Source organism: Piliocolobus tephrosceles, chromosome X (genome assembly GCF_002776525.5).
Source record: "Piliocolobus tephrosceles isolate RC106 chromosome X, ASM277652v3, whole genome shotgun sequence".
NCBI classification, from domain to species: Eukaryota; Metazoa; Chordata; class Mammalia; order Primates; family Cercopithecidae; genus Piliocolobus; species Piliocolobus tephrosceles.
In genome coordinates, this window is record NC_045455.1 from 44,061,021 (window position 1) to 44,078,378 (window position 17,358).

A 17,358-nucleotide genomic window follows, 5' to 3' on the forward strand; every position below is an offset into this window, starting at 1 on the left:
AAAATATAATATGTCCGCTGCATTTATAAAGGTCATTGATAGACAAAATCAATTTAAAAAATGTGTTAGAGAAAATGATAGCCACTTAAAGTGATGCACATTACATTTCAATTCGCCAGAAAGACATACGTGTTCTACCCTTGTATTACCTCAAAACAGAGCTTCAAATTATTTAAAGGAAGAGTTGACAGAACTATGAGGGACTAGACTAATCCACACAGAGAGAGATTTTAGCACAGCTCTCTCCATAATGATAAATCATGTAGTCAAAAAAATCAGTTAGATTATGAAATCTTTGAACCACAAAATTAATAAGGTTAACTAAAAGAAGCACAAAGAATACAGAAAACAATTATGCTCATGATTGTAGGATATGCTTTCTTTTTAAGCACACATAAAGAATTTAAGAATACTGATTATGGCTGTATTACACAAATGACTACTCAAAGGATCCCTCAGCCTCAACACTGTTGACATTTTGTTCTGGATAATTCTTTGCTATGGGGGATTGTCCTGTGCACTGTAGGATGTTTAGCGACATCCCTGCCCTCTACCCATTAGATACCAGGAGCAACAAACACCCTTTACCTTCCTCCCTCTCCCCCTCCATCTCTGCTGTTAAACTCATCAATTCCCAGAGTATTGAAGACTTAAACATATAAAACAAAAAAATTTTTTTAAAAATCTCAAGATAATGAGATTATGTTCTTAGGATAGGGAAATTTTTTATGTAAGACCCAAACAGAGAAAGCTATAAAGGAAAATTTGGAATTTGACTGTATTAAATGAAGAACTTCTGCTCATCAAAAACTGTCACAAATAATGTGAAAATACAAGAAACACACTGGGGGAATGTATTTTTAACATATTCAGAATACATAAATTCTGTACATCAAAGAGAAAAACATAAACGGTAACTTACATAATTTATAACGGGAGAAAGAGCAGACACTTGACTGAAAAGGAAGATTCAAATAGCCAAACAGTATATAAAAAAATCTCAATCTTAGTAATAATGTATTATAAATTGAAGCTGCAGTTGGCTTCCATTTTATACCCCCCTGGCTGCAACATTTCAAAAGTTTTATAATATCAGATGTTAGAAACGATGTGGAACAAATTTTAAAATATTTGGAAACCACTTGATTCCATCTTGTAAGTTTGAAGATGTGCAAACCCCATTATCAAGTCCAATCCTAGGTCTAAAACCTAGTGTCTTAGTCTGCTCTGGCTGCCCTAACAAAATATCAGCAACTTAATCAATAGGAATTGATTTCTCACAGTTCTGAAGGAAGGGAAGTCCAAGACCAAGGTGCCTGCCAATTAAGTTTCTAGTGAGGACTCTCTTCCTGACTGCAGATGGTCATCTCATTGTATTCTCACATGGCCTTCCTTGGAGCATGCTAGAGAGCTATAGAGAAATAGAGAGAGAGAGAGAATCTCTTCCACTTGTTATAAATCTACCAATTGTATTGGATTAGGACCCAATCTTTATGACCACATTTAACTTCACCTCCTAAAGGCCCTATTTCTCAATACATTTACATTGAGGGTTAATGTTTCAGCATAAGAATTTGGGGGAGGGGCCACAATTCAGTCCATAGCACCTAAAGAATGTGTTGCATATGTCCACCTGTTAACATATGCAAGTTTCACAACCAACACAGCTGCCTAGTGAAACTCCAGCCCCATTGTCATGGCAGTCTGCTAATGACCAGACACTTCATGAAGCAATCACAGAAAACACAACCCACCTGAGCTGACTCAGACCAGAAGCATCATCCCAGACCTCGCACAAAAGAATCAGCTAAATCAAGTGTGATTTTTTTTTAAGTCACTAAGTTCTAGATTGTATGTTTATGCAGAAAGAACTAACTGATATAATAGATATTTGAACTTTCTCTGAATTTATACATGCTTCAAATTTATCCAAATTGAATCCAATAACAAGTGCTTATCATATGCATATATGTCTTTTTCTGTAGTTATATAGGACAAAATCCCCTACTCTCTAGCTGATGAGATTAAAAAAAATGAGATACAAACTAATTCAAAATGTAAATAATTAAAGATGGAAATAGTAGTTCAAGGCAATACTTTTAATAGATTTTACAAGACAATGGATTACTCATAGTTACATAGTAGATAAAATAAATGATAAAAGAGAAGTGTTTAGACTCAGATTATAAGGAAAGTTCTAAAATATGAGGTAGAATATAATTATTTAAATCATTTATACTTTGATATTTTATTCATTTAAAATGTATCTGGTCATTCAGGTGGAGTTTAACTGTTTCTCAAAAAGCAAAGTTCAGTTTGAGGATTGTCATATATTAGGCAATATGCTAAACCCTGTAAATTAAAAGATAATTGACACCTAGATACCATATATGATAACAAATTAAAAATAGAGGTAAATATCCCATAGAAGTGAGAAGTTATGTCTTTCGTTGGTTTGGAGAATCCTTTTTCATTTCTTTTACAACTTTTAAGTTCAGGGGTACATGTGCAGGTTTGTTACATAGGTAAACTTATGTCATGAGGGTTTGTTGTATAGATTATTTCATCACCCAGTATTAAGCCCAGTGCCTATTAGTTATTTTTCCTGATCCTCTCTGTCTTCCCATCCTCCACCATCTGATAGGTCCCAGTGTATGTTGTTCCCCACTATGTGTCCACGTGTTTTCATCATTTAGCTCTCCCTCATAAGTGGGAACATGCAGTATTTGTTCTTGTGTTAGTTTGCTAAGGATAATAGCCTCCTGCTCCATCCATGTCCCTGCAAAGGACATAATATCATTCTTTTTTATGGCTGCATAGTATTCCATGGCACATATGTATCACTTTCTTGGAGGGATGTCCTAAAGGGTAAAAAATCATTAGGTAAGCAAATAAATATTGGGGGATGTAGTCAGAACCAAACCCCAAACACGTGAAATAACACAGTATAGTCATACTACTTGAAGTAAGTCGTTTCTTATTCAACAAATATGGAGCAACATCTATATTTCAATCTCTGTACTAGAAAGAGAATACAATAAAGAATAAGATAGAAATGATCCAAAGGAACTCTTACCAATGCGGATAGTCACACAATGAAAAAGCAAACAAACTAAGGTAAAATTACAAGTTAAAAATAATGTGGCCAGGCATGGCGGCTCACAACTGTAATCCCAGCACTTTGGGAGGTTGAGACAGGCGGATCACAAGGACAGGAGTTCGAGACCAGCTTGACCAACATGGTGAAACCCTATCTCTACTAAAAATACAAAAATGAGCTGGGCATGGTGGCACGTGCCTGTAATCCCAGATACTCAGGAGGCTGAGGCAGGAGAATCACTTGAAGCTGGGAGGTGGAGGTTACAGTGAGCTGAGATTGCACCACTGCACTCCAGCCTGGGTGACACATCAAGACTCCGTCTCAAAAAAGGAAAAAAAAAAAAAAAATGCCATGAAGAAAAACACCAGAGTGCTATTCAAAGTCTAGTGAGAACCAATTTAAGTATTTTCACCAGAAGAGTAGCATGATTTAATTTGACAAATTTAGCACTTTAGACTTTCTAAGATAAAAATTATACCTGGAGCTGAATTGTGTCCTCTCAAGATTTATAAGTTGAATCCCTAACCAGTAACTCCAAATGTGACTATATTTGGAGACAGGGCTTTTAAAGAGGTAAGCAAGTTAAAATGAGGTCCTTAGGGTAGGCCTTAATCCAACCTGAATGATATCCTTATTGGGATGCTTAGAGAGACACTGGGGGAATGTACAGAAGAAACACCATGTGAAAACACAGCAGCAAGGTAGCCATCTGTAAGCCAAGGAAAGAGGCCTCCAGAAGAAACTGACCCTGCTGACACCTTGAGATTGGACTTCTTGTCTCCAAAACTGTGAAAAATAAATTTCTGTTGCTTACGTCAGTAGTACTTTGTGACTGTAGCCATAGCAGACTAGTTATTGATTTCTTTCTGTCTGCTAGCTAGCTAGCTATTTAAAACAGGTTAACAAATGGTCACAAAGTAGAAATAAAAACAACAAAATAAAAACTAGACCTGTAGAGTATCCAAATACAAAAACAGGAAAGATAAAGTCTTCTAAGTAGTCAGACTTAGTCCTAATTTGAACTTCATGCTGGAGGTGAAAGGGTACTATTGAAGAGTTTTAGTATATAGATTGCATGACCTATATTCAAGATTTATATTAAAAGTAGTACTCTCAAGTTCCATTATAAATCTGGAAATAATCTGGATGGATGAAAGGAAAGACTGGGAAAGGGAGTCAGACCAGAGACTCTAGGAACAGTCCAATCAAGAAATAGTGAAAGTCTGATGATCTTAAGCTTCCTCTTGCAATAGGAAGAGTGTCAATAGAGAATACACATCTCTTGTTTGAGGAATTGGGTTTAGTATTTAAGAAAGTTTTGGTATTATCACTGAGAGGAAGGAGCGATGGAGCTGATTAAGGACACATAAAAAGATGGTTGAATGGCTCTCCATTCATATAGGAGATCATACATTCTTCCTGATTGTATAGTATTCTTCCTGGTGTCTGGTGACTTGTCCATCTAGCACTTCTCACTCTTTCATCTGGAAAAGTCTCTTCCTTCTGAAAAATTTCACAGTCTCCCGTGGTAGGAATCTCCCTCAATTTCGAGCTTCAATGCTGTTTAATTACTCTGCCTCCATGGTCACACTGATTGAGCTGAGTGAGCATCTGCCCCAAGCTGAACCAATCCTAAGGCCTAAATGATCCACTGATAACTAACATATTCAGAACTAGTCATTATTCTAAGTTCTGCATGGTAAGTCATTTAATCATCATAGTGATGCAGTGAAGTAGGTACACTTATTATTTCCTTTTATTCATATAAGAAAATTCAGGCACTGGGATGTAAACTTGTCCCAAGTCGCATATAGACCAGGTTTTACATTCCAGGACTCTAGTTTCACATTCCACACATTCTTAACCACTACCTGATAATGCCCTTGATCAGTTTCTTCATTCAGAAATATGCACCTGGTCCAAGATGACCCAATGAGAGTTCTTCCTTGGATTTGTGTCCCTGGGTGCTGGAGTTAGAAGCAATGTGCACGGTTGCTTCTAGAAACCATGAATCTAGTTGTTTAGAAACTAAAATGAGGAACTGAAGAAGACACCTTGACAAGTGTGTCTTCAGAAATCAGAGATGATATGAGGAGACGTTTGAATCTCTGGTCAAAATTATCCCTGAGACCAACTGGAGCCCTGACTTCTATTGATGTGATGATGTGAGCTGATTCAGCCCCTTTCTAGATAAACTATCTTAAATGTTAAAGCTTGCAACTAAGAGTCATGAGTAATTAAGGATACAATTCTGCATAACTGTGGGAGAGTCTTTAGCAATGCTCAGTCATCCAGTGGGATGGCAGATAGCTGTTACTGCTGGCTGGGGATTCACCAGGCAGTTATGTTAGGAAGACAGGAGTGCAAATAAGTTGAACATGTGGAAAAACAATCAGGTGAGAAAATAAGTGAGGACAGAAGGGAGTGGTATCCTTGGGGAAAAGAAAGCAGACTATGGGGTAGGCTTGGGCAAGTAATTTAATCAGCCAGACTTTAGATGCCTCATTTTCATACTGGGATAAGAAAAAATTGCCTATCTTTCTTATGTATTATGAGGATTAGATGAGATAATCCATATAAACTATCTAGCACAGTGCTCACACAGTGCTTGGTACATAGTAATCCATAATATCGTTGTTATTGAGGTTAAGTGGCCAATGGTAAGGGAAAATGGATTCACAGAGAAGGGGATGTTTGAGCATAAAATACTGAGGACAAATGAAGTCAGATAGGTAAGAGGATGCAAGTAATCCCCCTTCTCTTATGCCTCCATGCCCACTTGTTCATCCCCTAACTTGCAATATAGGTGATACTAGACTCTCCTATACACATTCCATAGAGGCAAAAGTCATAGTTTAAATAATGTACATAGATGATTTCAGTGATAAAATCTAAGTAATATACAAAGTTAATAAAGACAAAAAAAATCCAAAACACTGTTAAGCATTTCCATTTTAAATTTTTCTTTGCAACCAAAATAGTTAATTATTAAAACATTAATATAAATGTAATTGCATCATCAGTGATGAAATCTCTCTCCTGCCTGTAACAAATGTGATTTCAGCTTGTACTTTGCAATAAGTGATGAAGAAACTTCCAGATGGAGAGGTTTAATTTGTGAGATTTTCCCTAGTCTATTCGCATTGGCTTTAACTTCCATTTTAAATTACAGAGAGAATTCCCAAAATTTCAAATAGCCCCAAGAGATCTGGTGAAATAGCTAATCTCTTTCTATGAGCATGCTAACAAAAGCAATTTCTTACTGAGCTATATGTTACCCAGTGGGACTGATAATGAATCTGCATTATGGTAACCTTTATAGCAAGGGAAGATAAGAAGACCTTTTAGGGAGGTGTATTTATTAGGTGGTGAATATGTCTCTCTGCGTGTGGATTTTTCTGTTTAGATCCATTTTTCACTCAACTATGCCAAGACCTTCTATCTTTCTGTTTTTGGAACATGTCTGAATTTATAAAACCTATTCTATTACATATCACAGTGACAGTAAATACCAAACACCAACATGCTTATAGCTTGCTCACTGTTCCATTTCTCTCATTTTGAAAAAGCAACCACATTTACATAGATCATTGTGGGCTTTATACTAATTTCCCCCTAAGATTTATAGAGTTCAAGCTTCTACTCACACAGAGTTCTGTGATTATTTATTTGTTTATTTATAAATTGGAGGTAGGGGGGTGGAACTTGCCTGTTGTCACCCAAATATAAAAAGCGGCATTTACTGGGAGTCTCCTACAGAGGGCACCTTCACCTTATTGGAAACCCAACGGAAAGAGAAACTCAGTGGTTACCAGAGGAATAATAACTAAACCTTAAAGGCAGAAGCACACGCTTGCTTTGCTAACCAGTTTTCTTCTCTATGGTATCTTTGTTACCTTATCTTTAATGGAAAAGAGCTGGCACCCTTTGTATAATCATTCATAGATTCAGGCCAGTAACACTACCTTATTATTATGTTCAGCTTGCTTGTGGGTGAGCTGGAGACAGCTGTTCATATTGCCTAAGAGGCAACAGATCAATGAAAGGAAGGGAAGGACAAGTTTTGAGCTGCCTTTTTGCAACAATGTCCTTTATACAACAGAGGATATTTTTAAAGCATTGTATTGGAAAACAAAGGCTGATAATAAAGTAAAATGTTTACATAACAAACCTTTGCTGTGTTGTTATGATTAGCAAGTGCTTTTAGACTAAAACTACTTAAATGGAAACAAAAAAATATATATTTTTCTGGATACCAAAAATGCCATGCATTATAGACTATAAATCTAAGAAAGTAATTGCTACTTAGAAAATTCTGGAAATAGACATGTGTGAGCAAGTATGTGTGTGTACAAGTATGTGTGTGTGAGTATGTGTGTGTGACATAGAAAGCAGTTCCTTGAAACTATTTCTTTGTAGCTAAATTATTAAAAGATATTTTGTGATCACATTTTTAAAATAAGAGACTTTACGCTAAAAAATATAAGTACATATTCCTAGAAATTATTCTTTAAAATATTTTTCAGTATGAATTAAGTGCCATATACATTTAGAGGGCTTGACATATAAGATTAATCTGATGTTGATTTTTGAATGTCCTATGTTTTATAATAGCTAATAATATTAATATATGTAAACTCAAGATGTGTAAACAATACTTTATGTATCTACCTTTGACAATTCCTGATTGGGGGTTTCTTGTGGAAATTCAACAAGTAATAGTCAGATTTACTAGAAGAACATTTTGACATTTTGCCTAAGAAAACTTAACAAGATACTGATGATGATTATTCCTGAATGTTAAGGTTAAAAGAAACATACAAGACATAAGTTTGTCTCTTTACATTTGCATACAAAATGCTATTTGTTTAGTTGCTGAATGTACCATCTAATACCTATTATATTTACAATGAAACTTGCCAATTATAGATTATTAATTATATATTCTCTTTTCATATTCTGTGCTTAGAACTAATTTAACTACCAATTGCTGCTATAGGCATAAAACATTTAGGAACATTTCTGCTTTCTTTTAAGTTTAGCTTGAAATACACTACAATTAAGTATGAGTGCATTTTAGCTGCTGAAATTAGTTTGACCTTCCATCTGTTTTAATGCTTTAATAAGTCAAGACCTACAGGTTCCTATTAGGACCAAATATTCAGATTATTGGAAATTTAATTCTTCTTTAGTAATCACAATTATTAATTTATCAACCAAATCACTTGCATAAAAACATAACAGAGAACAGCCTGGTAAGCATGTATTTAAATTTATGCTAATGCTGTTATCAATGTGTTTCAAAAATCAGTTAAATTAGTTTCTGTGGGAAAAAGACCCATTTTCTAGTTCAACTGAGTTGGTTGCCTTGTCTGAGAAAATGCCTAGAAATGCACCATCCACCTGCCCATGCATTCCCGCCTCATTGTTGACATTTCCTGGTGTTATGTTTAGTGGTTTCTCCCACTTTGTTGCATTCCAGAGCTCAAGGCACTTCTTTGAAGATGCAAGGCCATTCAAGTCTTCCTTACTTTGCAGCTTCACTCTAAAGAGAGAGTAAATGAAAAAGTCACGCAGTTCAGACAATTTAAATGTGGCAGCAGGAGAGCATGGGATTGCTCTGTTAGGAAGAGCTCTGAGTGATCCCTGAATCATCTGGGAAACAAGTAGAAAGTGACCTTTCTTGAAATAAGGATGAAAAAAGATCGGAGAAAGAGCCTGGATAGTCCCATATGGAAAGCAGATTGAGGTTGGTAAGAGATGATAGAAAAGTGTTTATGGAATCAACTGCTGGCCCAATGCCTGATTTTGCACACACTCCAACAGGTAGGTGACTTTTACTGGTGGATGCTGCCATTTTCTAACCAAAGGAAACCAGATCACGAAAGTCAAAGAATCACAAGGCTTTGTTCAGCTTGACTTTCTAACATCACATGCAAGTGAAGTTATTTCTCAAGAATTCAAAAAGTCTCATCCCTGAAATAACAGTAGTTCTGCAAGTTTTGTGTTTGTTTGTTTCCTTCATCCCCATTATGTTGCACTGTAGCATATCAGTGCATTCATCTAAGTAGCCACTGAGAACACATCAGTAGCTCTATTATTTGAGCACACTGAGATCTGTTATGCAGGAATAGAAACAGAGAATCATGAGTTTGGATCCAACTGGGCCTCTCTATTATTTTTTCAGTTCTCTTACATATGAAATGAAATAAAAATATTTCCCCCCTTTTACCCAGAAAGTTTCCTTTTAGGGTAGTTGGGAGAACAAATCAATGAGGATTTGATTTTAAACTAATACCTGACTAGCTGTGCCTTAACTAGCTGTGAGTACAAAGGGACATTTTCATATACTGTTAATTGTCAATTTTCTCTTTTGCAATATCAGGAGTGATACATGAGGATGAATCTGTTGGGCTCATAGTGAGAGGCAGACTACAGTTCTATCCTGACAGTGTTACTGAGATTGCCTCAGATCTTGAAGGGAAAGATAGGAAAGCCATTTTTGATGTCTGGCATGGTCACTGGGGAAATGGTAGCATGAGATCTGCAATGTTAGGATTAGATGATCTTCCAGGCTCCACTAACACAAAATTTCAACGGTGTTATGGTAATAAGACTCAACAGAAATAATGTACAGTAAAGGCTGATAGGGATGAGTGTCTTTTTCTCCTTTGCATCCTCAGCAACAAGCATATGGTCGATGCACAAAAATAAGTATGCTTTATATAACAGAGACTGCTATGTACATTAAAGTGATGGTGCTATTATAGTAAACAACTTTACAAATTGTTACACATATGTACACTTACTCACATTTGGTAGGTAAAATTTCACACACTCATCTACTTTTCCTCCTCCTCTGTAGTAGCACTCCAAGATGTACTCTCACTTATATTTTCAGTCCTGGTGAAGACTCTAATGGTTCCTCTGATGACTAAGAAAAGAAGATTCTTTTCTAAATGGGTCCCAAATGCTAGCCATAGTTACAGGCCTATGATTCTTTTCTCCAGCTATTTGAGACCCAGCTTCTTAGCATCTCGGATTTTTTGCCCTAAGAAGTGTCCTAAATTCATTGTATATTAGGACAGAATTGAATGAGCATATCTACCATTTTACTAATTATCAATATCTTGGTCTGAATCAAACAATATACCATTTGGAGAAGGAGCCGTTTACATAATTTGGGGGCAAAGGAAATGGATAGCATAGCATACTATCAGTTTTTAATTACCCAGCTGACATTTATTGGGCACCCCACAAGCCCTAAGCATTATAGTAGATATCCAAAGCAAAATAAATAACTTGAGACCACCTGAAGAGAAACATATCAACAAGTGTAAACACATAAGATAATTGTCTCTCCCATCAGAATGCAGTGTGAAAATTATTACAACACACAGGAATAAATCAGCAAAGATTCCTGGATGTGTGGAATCTTGAGCCAATCAGTTAATTATAAATTCTGACTTAGTCAGAAATAGTCATTTTATTTAGTTTCTTCTCCAAATATGAAAGAGTATATTATGAAGATATGCTGGATATGTGAATGAACTGAACTCTGGTTCAAAAGCTAAAATGACTTTAAAGCATGTGGGAAAAGCATGTGCCTGAAGATGACAGTATTGAAACGTCTCCCCAAAGGAGGTATATTCAGAGCTGGCACTTGGGTTATGCTAAGCAAGAATAAAGAAGTCCGTAAAGAATTCTTAGGAAGTACTTTCTTATATAACACCCTGCCAGTATCCCAGCCTTCTCTTGAAAACTTGAGGAGTGAAGGGTTGATCTGGGAAAATCTATTCAAGTAAAATACTAATAGAGCCTGGCATGAACACTAGTAGTAGAGGGTTGCATTCCTATTTGTATGAATTATTTTAAAAACAGTTAATTTCTTAGTTTAAAATGGGCCAGGCGCATTCTCAGAGCGATTGTGTCTTTTTCCATTTCATTGTTTTAAAACTGCACCTTTTTTTTTTTCAAGATTTAACCTTTGCTAAAGCATAGGGCTAAGATACAATCACAACAAAACACCTCCCCCTTAAAACCAGTACTTCAGAGCCCTGTTAAATCAAAAGAAAAATTCTTTCTCTCCTCCCCATTCCCACAGCCCTCAGGATTTTAAATGGTAATGATCAGTTCATTTGAGAAAATGGCATTTTAGTGCTTCCCTTCACAAGCTCTTAAGGTGTATAAGGTGTCTCTTTCCCAGTGATGTGCACCTCCTTTTGTTTTCTAGCATTACTGGAACTGACCTGGCATGGATCACTGGGTGAGCAGGCAATCTTAAACACTTCTCATATAAATTACTGGTTCCTTTCCAAGTGCAATTGCTCACAGGGTAATACACCATTTTACAACTCTGATAGCAAAGTCTCTTCGTTCTACTGAGTTCCACACCCCCGACTAATCCCACCACCAGGAAATGTACAGACAAAAACACTGATGGAGATGTGAACCTCAGAAATGTAAACTCTGGTTCAACTTCCAGTACATACATAGTGGGCAATTTGGAATCCTTCAATTCTTCTCTTCCCTTCTTGAATTGTCAAATATTATTTTCTTGCTTTAATAGACACCAATGAAAATAAAAATATCAAAATAACATACTTTACATATGTAAAAACTAAAAGAAGTGAGCACTAATGAATATGGACAGCTATTAAAATATATTTGTAAAAACTTTCCAGAAAAGAAAATAATGCTCACATTTTATGATTTATGTTTATTAGATAGAAACGACACACTGTGCTTCCATGCAAATGAAGCTCGTGTTAAATAAGCACTCCTAGATACACTGGATGCTAATGATGGCCACATTTTCCAAACCAATGTCTTTTTTCCTGTAAACTCTAATGACAAGGTATGTTTTTACTGTCAGTTGACTCGGATCAGAGCATGCAGTATTGTATTTCAGGTTGTGGCTCTGTAAAACCCTGTAACTTTCTTTGAAGTTAAACAGTGTCAGTCTGTTTCCATGTCTGAATAACTCTTAGAAGAACCTGACTGACCCAAGTCAACTCCTTGAAACATACTATTTCCCCATAATTGATGTTCCAAATGAATGTCCTTTCATAATAAAATGTGCTGGAAAACAAAACAGCTTTGCATCCGGCACAAGTTGCATCATAATTAAATTTTATTTTATCCCATCGAGGCATGCTAAATGTTGAGCAAAATATAATTTTAAGTAATTTGTTTGTATTCTTATCTGTAGGAGTTGGAAATTAACAGCGTTGCTAGTTTGCGTTTACTGTTAAGCCTGGAGAGCAGAGAGATTGCTTTGCAAACATTACAGTTATTATGTCTGCAGTTGGTACTCTTTGTATAAATTATTGATCAGCCAGCTTATTTTTCTTTCTGCTTAATGGATATTATAGCATAGCCGTTTACAACGCTATAGTTAAGGTTGTGTCAGCACTTCCATTATAATAAACCCTCTGTTACAGGGGTTTATAACTTGTTGTAAAAATTTGCTCTGGGCTGAAACTTGACATACAAGATCTCAGGCTAGAAGGTGGCAATTGTTCTTCTTTCAACTTTTTAAAAAATCTCTTTGTTCTGGAAGGCAATAAATAAATAAACACTTTATTCTTTTCTAACAATCCATGAAATTTCTGACTTCAAATAAAACAATTTTTATAGGCTATTTGTTGGACAATGACCTCTTCTTTTAGAGCATAGAAAAAGAAAAAGGACCAAGATAATAAGTTAAAACAACAAAGCATATAGAAAATCAACAGGAACTTTTATAATCAAGTAAAATACATTTCTCCTAATGCTGAAAAACTGCACAATAATTTATGCTTCAATATCAAACATATTTGTATGCTATGACAGATTATACATCCTCTCCCCATCTCAACTATGTCTCTTGAGCAATTCCTATGCCTTCATGATGATCTTCTTTAGAGGAAAGCGAGTGTTGGGTTATTTAAAGAGAAAAGAATATGACAATTAGAAAATGCCATACATTAAAAGGTACAGTTACAAGTACGATGTTTATTACAAAACTAGAGATTGAAATATCTGTCTGACTTTTTGACCTTATTTCAGTCGAGTGCCCCATTCCTCTCACAATGACCTGATTTAAGAGATGAAGGGAATTAATCTCAATTTATATTATTCTTGTTGCTGCCTCCTTTTACAATCTGACTCTACAATGATCTCAATGTGTTTATATTTTTAATTGAATAGTAGGCTGGGCAGCCCTTAATACCAACCTACAGATGAAATTAAGGACACTTAACTGGAAGTAAGTAGTGATAGGAAAGTATAACTACATTATCATGGAAAATTGACCATGTGTCATAGCAGTGATGCAGTTTGAAGTGAGGGAAGCAATTCCAGGATGAATTTATTTTATGTGTAACTATTCTTCTTGCCAGTACCCTCTCTCCTCAGTATGAGTTTATAGATTTCTCAGAATGTACCCCATGACCAGTGAAGTATTTTTTGCCACATGTCACCTTCATCCTGAACCAGGAGAAAAGGGGATGAGGATGGGTTAGGGAGGGACTAACAGTGGTGAAAACTGCACCATTTGTCTATGGGAACTATGTAAAGGTGAATGTGAATAGACAATTGCAATGCATTCAGTAAGTATATCTACACAGTCTATGCATTCCCATGGCGTAAAGCAGAGCAGAGCTATTTATAACTATTTTAACCACTTCTTTATTAAGAATAAAAGTTGGCAATATAAGGTTTGAGTGCTTCAAATTATGATTTGTTCTCCTTCAGCTCCCCACCTTTTGTCCTTTGGGTAATTCACCATCAAGCTCTCTGTGCTTGATTAGAGTATGCATCCTTAAGTCTTGTGTTGTTCTTGAGGAGAAGGAGGGCAGTGGAAAAGAGAGGGAAGGAATGGAAGTGAGAGTCACCAAAAGTCAGAAGCTGGAAGGAAAAGTGGGGAGACAGAGTCTGAAAGTGTAAAAGCAAGGAAGTCTTTACTTAAGGTAGTAGAGGTTTATCTACTGAGCGGATTGAGGAGGCCGTGTGTCTGAGTTAAAAAGGCTTGAGACAGTCACTTGGCATAATTTCTCCATCTTCAATGATTTACTACTGAAGTGCAAACATCAATTTTGGATTCTCTCCTGAGAAACGTTTAACAAAGTCAGTGAACTACTGGTACCCTGATATCTTTTTAGATTTGCCAAACTTTGATCGCTCTTTAATAAACCTATGCTTGAAGTTTATCTTTTTTTCTCTCCTAAGGAAACAGGTTCATTAGTAAATATGTAGATGTAAAAATGATCTTCCTCTTTACTTCTCTATTGTGATATATCTTGGAATTGTTGAGAAATGCACTCTATTGTTAAAGCTATTTGTGCCGGGTGTGCTAATGCACTCTTTGATTGAGTGAATTAGCAGTCATAACAATCTGGCAGTCTGGCCATAGAAGTGTGCTCAAATTGATTTGTGTTATGGCTGGACTGGAAAATCTAGTGTTAGTTGTTTTTTGCCCTGGGGCATTGTTTGTACCAAACTCCACTTTTCATTTAATTTTCCAATACATTTTGAAAGATTGAAATGCTTGTGATCAACATTTGATCTACTTGCATTATTTAAAAAAAAAATCTGAAAGTAATTTCAGATTCCAAAAAACCTTGCTTTCAATTAGAGTAAACATAATTAGAGTGACGTCGTGCTCAGAATGGTAAATCTCCTTTTGAATCTATTAAGCATTTTATCTCCTTGTCCTGTCACTGAGGGATTCATTCTATATCTGGAATATACATCTGTATGTTTTTGTGCATGTCTCTAAGAGAACTTGGGAAAAAATTAAGATAATAAAATTGCAGTGAATCTTTTCTTCTTGTCATTTCTGCAAATGCCCAAATTGTTTCCGTTTCACTTAGTGATGCTATAAAAAGAGGATACTCTAAGCTTTTAGGAAAATTTGAGATATTCAAGAAATACATTCAGATATATATTGCCTTTAAGTTACTCCATCATTTTAGTTTTTTATATGCTATGAAATATGCATTTCCCTTTTTTCAAATAATGATATCAATTATTATATTGAAACTCTGAAGGTTTAAAGACATGACTTATCCTGGCTTTGTCAATATTTGTATCTTTCTTACAATCTTCTGCTTTGCAGTCATTTACCAGAATTATAATGCAGCATGAATAAACCTAAAAAATGACTATTGATTACAGAGAAAGCTTTGTGAAATCATTTAGTCAGTTTCCCCACTTGAGAAATCAGTGAATAAAATAGGTCAATAGATAAGAATGGAATGGATGTAATACAGTGCTGTGCTTCCCTGGGTTATAAAAAGGGTCAAAAATAAATCCCCATAGAATTCATGTTTTCATACTCATAAAATAAAATGATACTTACCAAATCCCAACTCTAAGTCCATCTTTCTACAGATTTATTCTTCTTTTTTAAACCACAGGTTTTGAAAGTATGTTTTTATGTGTCCCTGTTTCATTTCCCTGTCACTGCCCCTTTTAACCAAATAGGATGCCCTCATCATCGGGCTAAAGTGCCTGTTGTCATCCAGGTATTCATCGGGACTTTAGCTGCAACAGCTACTTTGTATTTTCTCACTGTCTTACAGCAACCTTACAGCTCTTCTCAAAACTGCATTTCATACTGTACTGAACTCTGCATCCTGTGCCGATTTTTGTTAAGTAATAGATAGCAAGACCTGAGACCACTCTCTCGGTTAGTTCCTATTCCTAGGGATCTCCTTGTCGGGCGGGGGTTGGGGGGGAAGGGAGGACGAGGAAAGGGAGGGGAGGGGCCAGGAGGGGGTAGAGGGAGGGAAGAAAATACCTTCCCTGAACTAGTACAAGCTAAGCTTCAAACGATATCCTAGGAAAGAAATTAAAGACTTCTTAATTAGTGCAGCAATTAAGCTTTCTTGGTAGCATTTTAATCAGCACAGGCCCTATCAAAGGACAAACAGAACGATTTGCAGGTCTTTGAATTTTAAACAGTCTTATTGATTTCAGCACAATACATCTTCACAATACACAGGGAGAATTTTCTAATATCAGTTACAGTACTTTGAATTTTGCTTATGCAAATTGAGTGAAGGTTGGGGAAGATGAGATGGAGGGAAAGGACCTGAAACAAGCAGAGATGTAAAACAATAAACAAGCAAGACAAAAGCTCTGAAAGCTAAATATGCAATGGAGTGAGAATTCAAAATCTCTAAGTTGATTTATCTGCTGTTGTTAAATAGCTGTTTGCCTTACTCATTGGCAACATTGCTCAAAAAGAAAGAAAAAGAAAAAAAAAGAAAGAAAAAAAGAGATAAAACCTTCAAAATTGTCAAGGTTTTTATTTCCTACATATTTTAATTTGTGCTATATGTCTTTTCTAATCCTATTGTTTGATCGAAGGGGTAAGTGGTGCTTTCCTGAACTGATTTTGAGACCTGAGGTCAGGGGAAGGAAGTCTTGAGAGCTCTCATTCAGGTTGGGGCAAATATCTCTAAGCCCTGCTTCTGAGTGGAGCACGTGCTCGAAGGCAAAGGTTTCCCTACAGTAGAAAATTTGGAGTTTGCTTCGAAGCAAGGTGGGATTATTGCTTGGACTGCTATCATTACTTCCTGTCTGTAGCTTCTGAATGTGGCAGGTATTGGGTGAGTGATAGTTTAAGGAAATGTAAAAAATGAGAATGGTAATGGCAGATGCTCGGCATTTAATTCCCATTTTTCCTTTTGTGGGTCTAGAACTTAACATAATGAAACTATAGTTTAGTCTTTTAAAACCATATCAAAATTTATTAAAGTTAGGCATAGAATTCCAAAATAAAATTAGCTTTTCAGGGCTTAATACTTTCTTCCTCCCCTCTCCTCATTAACATAGTAATTTGGCATGTCTTAAAAAAGTAGTATTTTCTAAAACATGCAAAAACACTTAAGGAAGTGTTTTGATATACGCGATATATATTGAATTCCTACTTTTAACTGATAACAAATTTGAAGACTAAAACCTTAATAAAAAATATTTCTGAATGTATTACAATACATTGGTTAACCAGGCCAAACAACTGTGTAAACTTAAGTTGTCCTTGCGGAAGTTCATGGACTTTTCTGCAACAATCGATTTTCTGAATTCGTATCTCCCAGGAAAGCCTCCTGATTTAACTGCTGTGTCTCAAAAAGTTTAGTATAATCATACACTAATTAGTCCATAGTGTCATATTTCTATTTCTCGGTAGACAGTTCTTGCACTTTTTGACATTACGATTCACAGAGTTCAAAGGCTTAAAATGATAAAGAGAAATCTGATCATTTCAA